The following is a 15517-nucleotide window of genomic DNA, read 5'->3' as shown; positions in this document are numbered from 1 at the left end:
AAATCTTCTCATGACCACGGGTAAATCATCCCTTCTCTCTGGGCTTTATCTCCCCCAAAGTACATTTTAAAGAATAATTTCTGGGCTTTGTCAGCTTTTATTAGTCAGACACATACAACTGCTAATAGGAACTTCCTGTCAGCACAACATGGCCCGTGTTGGTGTGTCATAAGGGGGAAAATAAAAGGGATTATTGATAGTAAAAAAAAAAAAAAAGTGGAAGACAGTGATTTTACTACACTCTCATTTTACGGCTGATGGAACTCTGGCACAGGGAGGTACAGTGACAGTTCAAGGTCGGTGGTGTAGCTAGGTTTCCTGATTCTCAGCCTGGGAGTTTCCTACCATGCAACAATGCCTCCTGGGGTGAGCACTGGGACGTGAAGGACTGAGATGGATACAGCATAGGAGGCTGAGCAGCACCCACTGGGCCTCTACTGTTTGGAACATCACTGAGACCCTAAGCAAAGAGCCAGAGCTATGTTTGGCCTCTGTATGAATATTATGCAGGACTCAGCACTCGCCCTGTAGGGCTTTCCAGCGCTTGGCTTGCATATGAGAAGTGAGAGAAATGGAACATGAGATTCACACACCAATGAATTTTCATAGAAGGACATCAAGTGTCACAATCCCAGCCAACTAAGAGGTATCAAAGACCCAGCATCTTGCTGCTCACAGAAGAAATTCCTGCTCTCTTACAAAGCAGTGCTAGATCAGAAGTCATCAGAACACACTGCATCTGCAAAGCACACTTCTTCCCAACTATGGAGGAGCTGCAAGAACCAGTCATAGCAACTTAATAACAAGAGCTGCGTACACCTCTCTGTAGCCCTTGTGTTGCTCAGAGCTCTTTCACACACATCTGCCTATTTGATGCTTTCCACAGCCATTTGAGGTAGACAGAGTAGGGTTTATTAATATGGAAGCCCAGAGAGGTTATGTGACCTGCCCAAGGACACAGAATTAGTGAGGCAGGACCTGATTCCACGTCTGGTCTAACTTCTTCATTTCATAGATGAGCAAAGAGACTCAAAGGGGTGGAAAAGTGGCAAATGTTTCAACTGGAGGTTCTCGGTCCTGGTCCAGTTCTCCACCAGCTGTGGCCTTGGGTGAGCCATATCTTCTCTCTGGCACTCAGGTACTCATCAACAAAAGAAGAAGATGGACCTATATACTGGCTCTCAAACTTATTAAAGTAGCAAATAAATGAGCTTCATGGAGTTCTTTGCCAAATACCTTCATGAGTATAATTTTCCTCTATGTGTAAGAAACAAATTTAGTGTCAGAATGTAAAACCATGGAAATTATGAAATATGCCATCACCACCACTGACACATGACTTTATGAATAAAATTGAGCTAATGAATTAAGCATGAGTGACTAAGGGTATCTCCCTTAATATTAATTGGCTACTTGAACATTCAATATATCGTGTTCAAGACTAGCAGATAAAGAAAAGTAAATGCTGAGGGTTAAGATTGTTATGAGAGTTACAGAAAACAGATAATTATGAAATATTTTAAATCACAGGCTTTTAAATCTGTAACATTTTAAATCCATTTTAAGGAAGACAGAAAATTCTCCCAGATGCTAGAAATGAGAAGTCAAAATTGAAAGTTGAGGAGGAGGAGGAATAGATCTAGCAACCCATAGGGACATCTGAGCAAATAGAAGTCCGAGAGGCTGAGGCTTCACTCCTTCCCAATTGTAGAGTTAAGATTGCATGCTGTGGGTATGACCAAAAGCTAATTAGGCTTACTGAAAAGAGCGCTAGAAAGGATTGTCCCATAGTGAACCAGAAGTTAGAAACTCTACCCCTCAGCTCACCATGAAAGTGCCAGATGTGGGTATGATTACACACTGCTCTTGCAATATGGGCATCCAAGTTCAAAATATAACTTAAAAATTACCATCCTACAATTCCATACCCAGCTAAACTACCACTCAAGTGAAATAAATGTCTTTCCAGAAATACACAGACTAAGAGAGCTTAGTTACTCCAGGTCCTTGCTCAAAGAACTACTAAAGGATTAACTCCAACAAAAAGAATATGCAATCCTGTGGAAAGGAATGAAAACAATGGGTAGCAAACATATCAGTAAAGCATGTTGTGAAATACAAGTATCAACTCTTAAGAAGTAATAAGGCAGAATCAAGATATCACAGGGATGATGAGAGTGTGGGATTTGGAGCAGAATTTGTGTCCTAGAGTATTTTTTCTTATTCAGAAAGAGGACAAAGATAGTAAACAGCCACACTGACTGAGTCAGCACCACACCTCCTATCTCTCCACTGCACTCAGGGATAGACCCTTTCCTCCCAGCCCAGTGGTGCTGCATGCACAGCTATCACAGCCTCCCACAGCACTTCACAGATGGACTTCAGTTGCAGTCCTTTCTGCCAAAGACAATTGCGGCCATGGTTCTGGTCCTGACTCTTCAGTGGGCATTCTTAGAACTCTATTGTTTCATTCTTAGGAAGGAAACCCACAAGGCCTGTCAGCATGCCTTCAGGGCCCCAGGAGTGACTGCTCCATTTCCAGCACCTGGCACAATTGGAGCTCCAGATTCTACACACCTTCCTACTTCTTGGGCCTTTTTTCTTGTAAAGCACTACTGTCCAATAGAATGTTCTATGATGATAGACATGTTCTATTTATGTGCTGTCTGATATGGTGGCCACTAGTCACAGGTGGGCATTGAGCATGGGAAATTTGACTAATGAAACAGAGAAAGTGAGCTGTAAATTTTATTTAATTTCAATTTAAATAGACAGATGTGGTTTGTGGCTACTGTATGGGACAATGTAGTTCTAGAAAGTGGAAATCGCTGAAGGGATCCATTCCATTCCCTTTTTGGGAAGCTCTGAGGTGTTTCTCTCTCTCTCTCCCCTGGAGTGGGAGCGAGGGCAGGTGGGTGGCCCCAAGAAGGAACTCCTTCTTGTCTGGACTACTTGGCCCCAGAACTTCTGCTTCCTCTGACCACAAGCCCTCACTTGTTTGTCTGACAGGCCTCAGCCTGCCTTGAGCACTCTCTTAGACCAGTGCTCCTCAAATTTTCATGTGCATAAAAACCACCAGGAGTGTTGCTAAAATGCAGGTTCTGATTGAGCAGACTTGGGATGGGGCCTGAGAGAGTCAGTATGTCTGACAAGCTCCCAAATAAGGCTGGTGCTACTGGCCTGGAGACACTTTGAGTAGTAATAAGATTTTAGAGACAGAAGCTCCTCTGAAAAGGCTAAATACTGTATGATTCCAACTATATGACATTCTGGCAAAGGCAACACTATGGAGGTAGGGAAAAGATCAGTTCGGGGCAGCGGGGGCTGAACAGGCAGAGCACAGGGGATTTCTAAGGCAGGAAAACTACTCGGTGTGATACTGCAATGGTGGGTATGTCATTACACATTCACTGGAGGTACAACATTGCACATTTGGAGGTACCTCCAAACCCATAGGAGGTACAACACCAAGAGAGAACCTCAATGTCAACTATGGACTTTAATTAATAATAATGTATCAATATTGGCCCCTTGATTGTAGCAAATGTACCACCCAAATGCAAGATGCTCCTAATATGGGAAATGGGCGTTGGGAAGAGGTGTGGGGTGTATATGGGAGCTTTCTGTACTTTCTGCTCCATTTTTCTGTAAACTTAAAACAGCTAAAATTAATAACAATCTATTGATCTAAAAAAACTATACTTAATCTGCAAAATTTAATGTGCAATTTTGGGGGAGGGGGGGTTAAAGACCCTCCCCCACTTAAAAACTCCTGTCTGAGAAAACAGGAAATGTGCCTCACTCATCCTCCCCACCCAACCTCCACCCCACTCCCACAGTGCCCAGGAAATGTCTAGCAAGAATGGATACTTGGTAAATTTCTCCCGATTAATTTAAAAAGCAAAACCTGGCATCATGCCTGGCACAGAGTAGGTACTCAACAAATATTTGGTGGATGAATAAACATGAGGTGGGAATTCTAACAAAACAGCTTGAGAATACCTGAAAACAGGCACTCAGTTGTTACTTTTTTGTGCTGGCACAGCTCAGTTCATGACTCTCCAAGGTTCTCACCAGCCCCTAACATGACAACATCTCTCCTTTATGAGACAGCAAAATTATCAAGGGTGAAAACACCACCATTTCATCCCGTACTCTCACTGCTTGGCTGGGCCTTGCATACAGTAGGTGCACCTTGAATGTTTGCTGACATCTCTTTGAAGTGACTCCACTTCTCCTTCCTGTGTTGATCCTCTTGAACTTCTGGAGGTAGCCAGACAAACTCACACGATGGCGCTAGCTCCAGTCACAACTGCCCATAGGCTGTAACATCACAGCTGCCAGGCTTCTTCTCAGACCCCCAAGACACTGCAAAGCCTTCTCCATCCTCAGTTAGATTCTTCCTTGCCATACTCCTCAAAACTCAAGGTCATTTGATGGCAGCCTCCTTTTCCTCCAAACTCATTGTATTATCCAAATTCATTCTATTTGCTTGCCCCTTCTAAACAGCTAATATGTGCTTTTTCACCTAACCTTACCAAATCTGCATGGAGGAAGGAGATGAGTAAAGGAAAAGGCTCTCTCCTCTAGAAGTTTACGAGAGGATACTGAGGCTCAGAAAGGATGAGCCTCCTGCCTAATGTCACACAGTGGAGAATGAAGAGCAGGCATTCACATGCTGCTCTGAAAACACATACTCTTCGTTGATGAGCTTTGCTGAGCCTCTCTCTTATCTGAGTAATCTTCTGAAATTACAGCTCTCTTCATGCCAATCATCTCTTGCTCAAAAACATTCAACAGCTCCCTCCAGACCAATGAATGAAATCTGAACTCTTTGGCTTAGCAGTCAAGGTTCTTAACGAAGGGGCTTCAGCCTAATGACTTCATCTTATTTCTTATGATTCCCTATCACAAAATCTATCCTGTAGCTACACTGAACTATGGACCATATATATCCTGCATATACACAGACTTTCCACCTCTGATGTTTGCTTATTTCTGAAAAGACTTTTCTTCCTAATCCTGCAGAGAACAAATCAAAGACTGTCTGTTTCAGCAGGGCATGGTAGCTCACACCTGTAATCCCAGCACTTTGGGAGCCTGAGACGGGCAGATCACTTGAGGTCAAGAGTTCAAGACCAGCCTGGCCAACATGGTGAAACCCTGTCTTTACTAAAAATACAAAAATTAGCCAGATGTGGTGGCACATAGCTGTAATCCCAGTTGCTCAGGAGGCTGAGGCAGGAGAATCACTTGAACATGAGAGACAGAGGTTGCAGTGAGCTGAGATCAAGCCACTGTACTCCAGCCTGGGTGACAGAGTGAGACTCCATCTCAAAAAAGAAAAAAAAAAAAAGACTGTTTCATAAAGTCTTTTCCAGGACATGTGACTGAAAATAATGTTGTTGTTCTCTGATTGTCTATGTTCCTTCATCTAAATCACTATATGGCATCCACCATCCATCCATCCACCCATCCATCCATCCAAGCCTCCATCATACATCCATCTATCATCCATCATCCATTCATTAACCATCCATCCATTCATCATCCAGCCATGCATCTATCTGTCCATATGCCCATTCATTATCCATTTATCATTCATCTATCCATCTGTCCCTCTATCATCCATCTACCCATTCATGCATCCATCTATCCATGCATCCATCTATCATCCATCTGTGCATCCTTCCTTCCATCCATCCATCTGTCCACCCATCCGTCTGTCCATCCATCCATACATTCATCCAGTGCTGACTGGGAGCCTCTCATACACCAGGCTCTGTGCCAGGTGCTGAGAAGTTCACAATGGATAAGACAGACAAATTATTTGCTCACATGGAGGTCACTTTCTAAATGGGGATACTAACAATGAACACATCAACAAATAAGCATGAGATTACTTCAGACAGCCATCAGCCCTGTGAATAAAACAAGGGCTTTGTTAGGTCATAGGGTCTAGGGAGGGATTTATTTATTTATTTTTTTGAGATGGAGTCCTGCTTTTGTTGCCCAGGCTGGAGTGCAGTGGCACGATCTTGGCTCACTGCAACCTCCACCTCCCTGGTTCAAGCAATTCTCCAGTCTCAGCCTCCCCAGTAGCTAGGACTACAGGCGCACGCCATCACACCCGGCTAATTTTTGTATTTTTAGTAGAGGTGGGGCTGGCAACATCCCCCAATTGTAACAATCAAAAAATGTCTCTAGACATTAACAAATATCTCCTGGGAGGTAAAGCTTCCTCAGTTGAGACCCATGCTGTAGAGTCAGAACTACTTTACACCCATCCTAATTAAGTCTAAAGCCAAGCCCTGATGAGATTTACAGGGGAGACAGAGCTTGGAATCCTATCAAGTCCTATTGAGTTAGAGGGGCTTGGGAACAGTCCAGATTTCCACAGACCTGCACTAAGAAAACAATGTTGAGCCTACACTAGGTTAAGGTTGTCACCCGGTAATTAAACCACGTAGTATAAAAGATTTTAAAGTAGCTACTATAAATATATAATATAAATACATTCAAATAATTAAAGGAAAATACATTCAAAGAACAATGCCAGAAGGTTGTATGATCCAGGATCCCTTTTATAAAGCTTCCCTGGTCTGCCATGTGAGAAAGGGAGCAGCGGGGAGAAAGAGGAGGCAGGAACCCACCTTGGAGGTGATTTGATTCTATTCTGTTCACCCGGAGGAGGCCGACTTGTGCCTCAGTTGTTCAGGCTGCACTTAACTTAGTATGCTGGACCTTGGTAGATACTCCCAAAGTGGGGGACTGACAAACTAAAGCAGATAAGTGAAGAAAGAATAATCAAATTATAGAATGAACAAATGTCTCAACTTGGGAAGCAGGTGATGAAACCCTGTCCCAAAGTGGAGGTGACAGGCCTCCCTCTCACATGAGGGGCCAAGTGGAGGCTGACCAGGTTACCACAGAGAAGATTCCTGCACTGAAGGGAGATTAAAGCTGCCCAAGGCTAAGATTCGAGGATTCTTGCAAAGTTGTCACATAGCTTTGGGATGCTCAGAGACTCCAGAGCCAGATTGCCAGCTCACGACTGGGCAGGGACAGAGAGAGGTCAGGAAAATCAGACACGACACAGTTTCAGCACTGCATCCCTTACACAGCCAAGTCAGACTCACCTGGTTTCAGCTGCTGGCTGTGCAAGCTTCAGCCTTGCAGAGCCTCAGTCCCCTCATTGGTAAAACCTTTAAGACATAGGCTTTAAAATTCTCGTGACTTATCAGATGACGTATAAGGACCTCAGGTCCTATCTTATAGGTCATGAGAATTTTACTTATATAGAGCATTTAGCTCCTATGTCAAAAATATAATAATTTTCAACTATTTGCTGATTGGATAAATTAAAAGACAAGTTTCTAAAGCACAATACCTGGCATAGAGTCAGCAATCAATCAGTGGTAACTAGCATCAGTAGTTTTATGAGTACCCAAGCAGTGTTTCAACCTCCAGGACTGTGGATCGTAAGACACTGCTGAAACAGCCAGGAATGAAACAAGAAAAGAATAAACATCCACTACCTTTAAATGTGCGTGATGTTAGATCCGTAATGCAACTCTAATTACGGAGGAATTTACCCTCTGACTGGAAGGAGTGCATCTGTCAGGTCAGTTCCAACCCCAGCACCGCCCTGCACCACTGTTGTCACTGGCTTAATCATGTGTCTGTGTCAAGAGACTGTCATTCCCTTGAAAATAAGAGCCATGTGTGATGATCTGACTTTACATTCCAGTGCTTGGTATTAGGAAGAGTGAAGCTAACCCAGAAACAAATACACTGAAAGGAAACCTTGGGGGACTTTCAGTCTCAAGGAGTGGCTCCCACCTCAGTGAGGTTTGCAATATTTTCAAAACCGTATATGATGTCTCTACGTTGACAGCAATATAGACATTTTGGTTTGAAAGTCCAGCAGCCAGAAGGCCCAATTTTCTTTGGGTCCTTGCTTAGAATCAGAGTACACTGCCACCAGGTGGCAGCAATTCCATGGTAACAGCTGTGAGGTTCAGCAGGTAGGGTCTTGAACTGGGGTCTTGTTTTCCCTGATTCATCCTTTTGTGGGGTGGGGAGGCAGGGAACATTTGGTGTTTTGAGGTGCTCTCACAGTGTGGGCATCTTTCATCCCAGCCCCAGAGTTTGGACGCTTTAGCCTCAGGCTCCAGTTCCCTGCACAGAGGAGGTGGATCTGGGGAACTGGTGCACCAGTGCCCTGGGAAAGCAGACCCCGCCATTTGGATCTGTGACAGGCCTTTCTGTTCTTGCCCTGAAAACACACACTTGAAACACAATGAAGAGTGAGAGGAGCGGGAATCTGGGGCAGGAACAATATGATTTCTTGCAAGATCCCCTTAGCTCCCCAAAGACTGAAAAGACAGAAAGTAAAAATTTGAGGGGAGAAAAATGGAGTGGAAGTACTTCACACTTCAGAGAGAACACGGGGCTGACAGTGAAGATGAACAAATGTTTAGGAAGTTATAACAGACCACAGAATGCAAACTGCTGGGGGACAAAAGCGGCAAGCTGCTGTGTCACTTCCAGTTCTTGACGAGAAACTTAATTTACTGGATCCACAATAAAGGTCCTCGGTTCCAAGTTCAAAGACCCCCACTTGGGCTGTGGGGCCCTGACTCATCCTGCCCAGAGCTGGTGAGGTGGAGGCAAAAATGAGGACTGCCGCTGGTGTTCCAGAGCCCTTCTGGCTCCCAGGCCCTGGGCTGGGTGCCAGAAGGGAGAAGTGGAGGTGCTCTGGGCCTCATGTGCACACTTGCCCCACTGCCTCCTCCCTGTGCAGCCGATATTCTCACCCACAATGCACAGGTGAGAACCTGGAGCCCACAGAGGTCAAGGGGCAGGCTGTTGGTCACCTTCTGGCCAGTGGCAGCAGAGTGACTCCCATTTCCTCCCCTCCACACCAGATCCCACTACACCAAGAATACTTCTTTCTGAAGAGCACACCCACAACTGCAACCATAACACAAAATAACACAGGCTGTACTAGAAATTGTTCTTCCTTCTGTCTTTCCTTCCTTCGTTTGTTTGTTTGTTTGGTCCTTTCTTTGACTCATTCAAAAAATATCTCCTGAGCACTTCCTGTGTTGCAGGGACTGTTCCAGGTCTGGAGATTGAACAGGGCAGGTAACAGATACATCCTCCACCCACATGGGGCGTACATCCTAGTGGGTGGAGAATGGTGATGCAAAATGAATGGTGTCTGCGATGGTGATGAGTGAAAGCCAGGAGGACGGATGAGATGCGCCAGGAGCACGGGGGGTGGTGGTGCGATTTTAAATAAGGTGGTTGGGACCTTCATTGTGACTGCACTGGTTGGGTGCGCACCCCGTTAGACTTTCAAGCAATTTTCACAGTTCTCTCTCTTGATCAGTGGAGAAGGTATTCTCCCCACTTTTGCATAAAGAGCAGGAAAGTAAAATGGCTCCCAAGTCTCCAAAGAAGGAGTAGAAATGACTTGCTGTGCCATCTCAGTCCTCAGGTTTCCCAGCTAAGCTCTTCTCACCCTTTCTGGCTTTACTGGCTGGGAGGGAGGATGAAGGGGCCACCGTGAAGGCAGCCACAGCCCCCCGGCTCAACACTTCATCAGCCTTCATGCAGAATCCCTGCCGCCCACATGTGGAGGGGCAGGAACACCCTCCCAGGGAATGTCCTTGTATAAGGCTGCAAACTGGAGTGCAGAGCTTTGCACCAGTTGGATGCCCTGTGTCCCCTTTAGAAATGTAAATGACATAGCAAATAGGCATGTCTGAGCCCCCTGTAATCCTGAGGGAAGGGGAGCTGGGGTCAGTCTGGAATTAATGGAGATCCTGGATCATGGAGGGGCCACAGGGCTAAACTGGGTGCACATGCCCGCCTGTCCTGGCCCAGGCCCAGTCTTCATGAACCCCACACACGTTTGCAGAGAAGTAAGCTCTGCTGATAACATGCCATCCCCATGGTTATTACTGGAGCATGATGGCAGGCTGGCCCCTCATGCAGCCACAAGAGACAAGGCAATTTTGGGGTTCTAACGCAAGGTGCACCAGCTAACAGCCCTCCTGACTTCCCAGTGGACCTTCCCAGGAATTTCCTAGAAAGGCAAGAGAGGGAAAGTGACGGTACAAACGCAGCCACTCTATTTTATTTACTTATTTATTTATTTTTGAGACAGAGTCTCGCTCTGTCCTTCAGGCTGGAGTGTAGTGGTACTATCTTGGCTCCCTGCAATCTCCATCTCCCAGGTTCAAGCAATCCTCCTGCCTCAGCCTCCAGAGTAGCTAGGATTATGGGCATGTGCCATAACACCTGGCTAATTTTTATATTTTTAGTAGATACGGGGTTTCACCATGTTGGCCAGGCTGGTCTCGAACTCCTGACTTCAAGTGATCCGCCTGCCTCAGCCTCCCAAAGTGCTGGGATTACAGGGGTGAGCCACTGTGTCCAGCCTAAATGCAGTCACTTTAAGCCCACTCTAATGTATAAAAGGCATAAGTCGTTTACAGGCTCTGGCACTCAGATGATTACCAACAAAAATTTGCTACTCCTTCTCAACAAACTGTAAGAATGGAGGAGAACTTCTGGTCTCATCCAACCCCACTTCCCTCTTCCTCTAGGGAGGGAACCCCAGAAGAGGTGAGACTCCACCCTTACCTATCAGACTGTGTGCTCCCTGGGGACAAGGAGGCTCTTACTCATTCTACATGCTGAGTACCTGTCACAGGCAGGGGGGAATAACTACCAGTGGAACAAATTAAGGAAGGGTTGCTGGGCTCTGGTGATAGATGAGTGGGACACATGATAGTTGTAATTCCTGCCCTCCTGGAGTCCACAGACTAGGAAGGACTCCCCACCAAGTGCTCATTTCATCCCCTCCCGGCCCTCAGTCCACCTGAGCTCATCCTCATCCTCCAAGGGACTAGATGGAGCAGCCCTGGGGACCAATGGGGCTCAGAGGCTGGAGACCTGAATGTGTCCTGGAGCTCAGCCTGAGGCCCAGCCCTCTGACTTCCTGCAGGCTTCTCTTCCTCCCCTAATCATCTCTCCTTCCTATTACCTATTTCTCCACTTGTAGGAGAGATTTTACTGGCTACAGAGTCACCCCTTTAATTTCTCACAGCTGCAAGAGGCCCGAATACTACAAATGCTGGATTATCCCAAAGAAACAAAGGTGCCCATACTCCCAGACTAGCCCAACAGCCAGGCCTACAGCTGAGAACTTTTCTCCCACTATCTGGGAACTTTTCTTCTTGGTGCAATTTGAAGTGCAGGATCATATCTAGAAGTATAGGAAAACTAAGGATCATTTTCAGAAAACAAACAAATAATCTGGACTTGCTAAGAGAGCAACATTACAAAGAGATACAAGATTGAAACTTTCACTGACTTCATGATAAAATACTTCCAGTCGACCCCTCTTACTAATCTACTCTCTCTAAATTTGGGAGCTGTGCCTCAGTTGTCTGTAGGGTGACCATGTGGCTATGGAAGTCCTAAGACTAGCTTAGGATGTTTCTCTACCCCCACAGCACCGTGCCTCAGATGTTGGCCAGCCACCTTCCACCTGCACTATATTTGTCATGTCCATGTTTGTTTTAATAATTTTTAAACATTTGCCTTTAAATTAGCCTCACTTTTAATCGTATACATGGCATATATATGTCCAATGAGCTCCAGTGCTCACTGAAGCATTTCCTTTGAGAGCCATGTCAGCACACAGAAAGTTTCAAACTTTGGAGCGTTTAGGGATACTCAACCTGTATATATATGTATGTATGTATATATGTGTGTGTATGAGATCATACATATCATATATATAGTTTCATTCTAGCAATAATAGCAATAAAGCCATGGTTTTGATATGGTTTATGTCCTGGTTTTATTCCTAATGCTTATTAACATACATACATAATTGAAAAGAAAAAACATTTCTCCATGACTGGGCCATCAAATGACTCCACCTTCAAGGCCATCTGCTGGGGCAGGCAAGTGCAACGTGTGACTGAGGGAGGAGGGGACAAGGCCCCCTAGAGGCTAGGGGCCTTACTTAAGGTCATATCATCACTGCAGGAGAACAGGAATGGAAACCAGTGCTTCCTGCTTCTTCATGGGCTGGGTATCCACAAATGGGGACAGTTGGAATCAGGCCACATTGGGCTTCTTCCTACAGCATACCCCAGCTTCCAAAAATCACCAACATACATGGGGTTTTGTTTTTCTTTCCCTCTTGGGGTCGCTATCCTTATTTATGCCACAGAAAATCAGCAGTTGCTTTTTGGGGACATAGTTGCTTTTGGGACACACACAAACACACACGCACGCTTCCTAGCCATCACTGATAGAGAATCAAAAAACATTACAGCTCACGGATTTGGTGATCTGGAGGTCATTAGACTTTCTGTTAAAGAGAACCTTCTCATGAAAAATGAAAATAGCCCTTATTCCTATCATTCAACAAACATTCAAGGAACACCTACTGTGTACCAGGCATTGAGCTCATCAGGGACTAAGGATACAATGGTAGGAAAGGCAGATACAGACCTTGCTCCCAAGCTGCCATCTCAGCCAGTGGCCACCCTGTGGAAAATTGTCAAGGCCTACAATAATCTCTGACACAGAGTAGGCACTCGGAAAATATCTGTTCAACAATAAATGGACATTGAACAAATAAAGATCACACACAATTATATATATACACAAATATTTTACTGTAAATATATAGGATATGTAGGTGCTTTGGAAAATAAGTATTGGGTGCTGGGGGGTGGTGCATGGTTGAGCAGTCAGAAAAGACTTGCCTGAGAAAGTGATGTTTAAACTAAGTCCTAAAGGATGGGTGGTCCGGGCACAGTGGATCACACCTGTAATCCCAGCACTTTGGAAGGCCGAGGTGGGTGGATCACGAGCTTAGGAGTTCAAGACCAGCCTGGCCAACATGGCAAAACCCCACCTCTACTAAAAAAAAAAAAAAAAAAAATACAAAAATTAGCCAGGTGTGGTGGCACACACCTGTAATCCCAGCTACTCAGGAGGCTGAGGAGGAGAATTGCTTGAATCTGGGAGGTGGAGGTTGCAGTGAGCCGAGATCACACCATTGCACTCTAGCTTAGATGACAGAACAAGACCCCATCTCAAAAAAAAAAAAAAAAAAAAAAAAAGAATGAGTGGATGGTTGCTCGGCCAAGGTGGGGAAGGCGGGTCTGGGGAAGAAAGAAGGAGTGTTTCCAGCAGAGAAACAGCATGTGTGAAGGCCCTCAGTTAGAAAGGCCATGTCTATTGGAGGCCCAGAGAGGAGGCCAATATCTGGAATGAGCTGAAAGAGGGGGAGAGTGGTAGGGAATGCAGCCAGGAGGCAGCTCACAGAGGACAGTGGGGACCCCACCATTTGGATCTTGTTCCAAAGACCACAGGGAATCCCAGGAGGGATTTAAGCAAAAGAGGTGCCCATCGAATTTACATCTCAAAAAGATCCCTCTGTTGCTGGGTGGCGAGTGGCCTAGATGGTCAAGGAGCCATTTCCGGATGACCAGTTAGGGGGCTGCTACAGTTTTCACGTGGGAGATGGTGGTGGCCCGGACTAGGCTGGTGGCAGCAGGGGTGGAGAGCAACAAGGACGGAGTCGGGGGTCAGGTGGAGTGGGGCCCATCAGCCCCTGCTCACACGCCCCTGAGGGTACTCCAGTGTACTGTCAGCAAACTTTTTCTAGGAAGAGCCAAGCAGTAAACACTTGAGATTTTGCAGGCCTGTAGGAAAGAGTCAACAGAGCAGGCCCAATGTTGCTCCAAAGTTGGGCCCATTTGTAGTGTTGGCTCTTGCCTGGTGTCTGGGAATTGGGCTTTTAGGATGCTCCCTGTGGTACTAAGTGACATGGTTGTTTTGTATGCCTGGAACACTGAATCCCATAAAGGCTGCCTGCTCAGACCATTTGTACAGCAATGTGATTTCTGGTAAACGCCTGTGTTTCCTCTGACAGTCTGGAAGTCAGAGGGTTGTGGCTGATCATGGAGGCAGGGAGTACCTGTGCAGTCAATAAAACACCTTCACTAAAAACCTGGACTCTGCATTGCAGGAAGGCTTCTCTGGGCAGAAACCCTGCACGCATGCTGCCGCATTTCCTTGCTGGAGGAAGGAACACAGTCTGCATACCTGCTCCAGGCAGGAGGGAGGGAAAGTGAGAAACCTGTGTATGGATTCCTCCACATTCTGCCTGGTGACTGTCTTTGTCTTACTGATGATAGAAACAAACCACATCCATGAGTATAACTGCTTCTGTGTCCTGTGAATCCTTCTAAATTACCAAATATGTAGGTAATCTTGGGACCACCCCCCGACACAGAGGTCCACAGGGTTTCTGTCTCAACTACTCAACTCTACCTTTGAGTGCTAGAACAGCCATGGACAATAATATGTAAACAAATAACAGGCTGTGTTCCAATAAAACATTATTTATAAAAATGGACAGAGGGCTGGATGTGGCCTAGAGGCCAGAGTTTGCCAGCCTATGCCCATGGAAAAGCAGGGACTCTCCAAATCCATTTTGAAAACTCTTTCATGTCACCAGTGGAGAAACAGAGGTCCAGAAAGAGGGAAGGGAGAAGGAACTTGTCCACGGTCACTCAGGATCCATGGCAGAACCAGGAGAACCCAAGTCCCAACTCTCAGACCAATGTGCTCTCCACTACTTAATACTGGCTGGTGGCCAGGGCCTAAAAGGAAGGAGATGGTAGAAAATGGCCTGGCCTGACTCACTTCTGTGTTCGTTCTCTCTCTCTCTCTCTCTCTCTCTGTGTGTGTGTGTGTGTGCGCGTGTGTGCGTGTGTGTGTGTGTGTGTGTGTGTGCGTGCAGGGCTCTGAAGTTTTAGGTGCCACCTGGATTTTCCCAAACTTTTTTGATTATAAGAATCGCCTCTGAGGGTTCTTAGTAATACGGATGCCCAGGTGCCATCACAGACCCACTGCAACTGGATCTCCAGGAGTAGAGCCTGGAATCAGCATTTTTAACCAGTTCCGAGGTATTTGGATGATCAGCCAGATCTGGAAACTCTGGGTGACACTCAGTGGCTCTTGAATGACTACCAGGAAAAAAGAAGCCCATAAGCAGAGGAGAGAAGGAGAAATCTGTCTTGGATCAAGGCAGAATGCATGGCCATCATAAAAACAGACCAACCAGTGGTTTGTAGAATATGTTCTCCAAAACTGCTCCTTCAACTGAGCCTTTGCCATCAGAGATCAGGAACTGGCAAAGCCAACATTTGAAGCTAATTTCCTTCTTCCCAGGGATTCTGCCTGCAATTCAGAATGCCATGCAGGTGCCTAGTGGTATCCTCAGCCTCAAGGCCCTGCAAGGCATGGCAAACTGAGACAAAAATGAGCTCACCTCCCACTCCGCCCACCGTGATGAGGGGCTTCTGAGCTGCACTAACCATCCCCCCAACAAATGCTTCCCCCTCAAGCTCCCCTAACAGGAGGTGGCTGGAAGCCACAGATCGCAGACTTCAAATTTCCTGCAAGCCTC

At 46.0% G+C, this 15517-nt stretch overlaps 1 protein-coding gene across 1 annotated transcript in view; it reads right to left on the bottom strand.

The window, feature by feature from the left end:
* SLC6A11 (solute carrier family 6 member 11) overlaps positions 1-15517 on the bottom strand; it is a 122368-nt gene that overhangs the window by 48838 nt on the left and 58013 nt on the right. The window lies entirely within an intron of this gene.

The sequence above is a fragment of the Macaca thibetana genome, chromosome 2 (genome assembly GCF_024542745.1).
Source record: "Macaca thibetana thibetana isolate TM-01 chromosome 2, ASM2454274v1, whole genome shotgun sequence".
NCBI lineage: Eukaryota > Metazoa > Chordata > Mammalia > Primates > Cercopithecidae > Macaca > Macaca thibetana.
The sequence above is the reverse complement of the archived record's forward strand: the minus strand, read 5'-3'. Positions and strand labels throughout refer to the sequence as shown.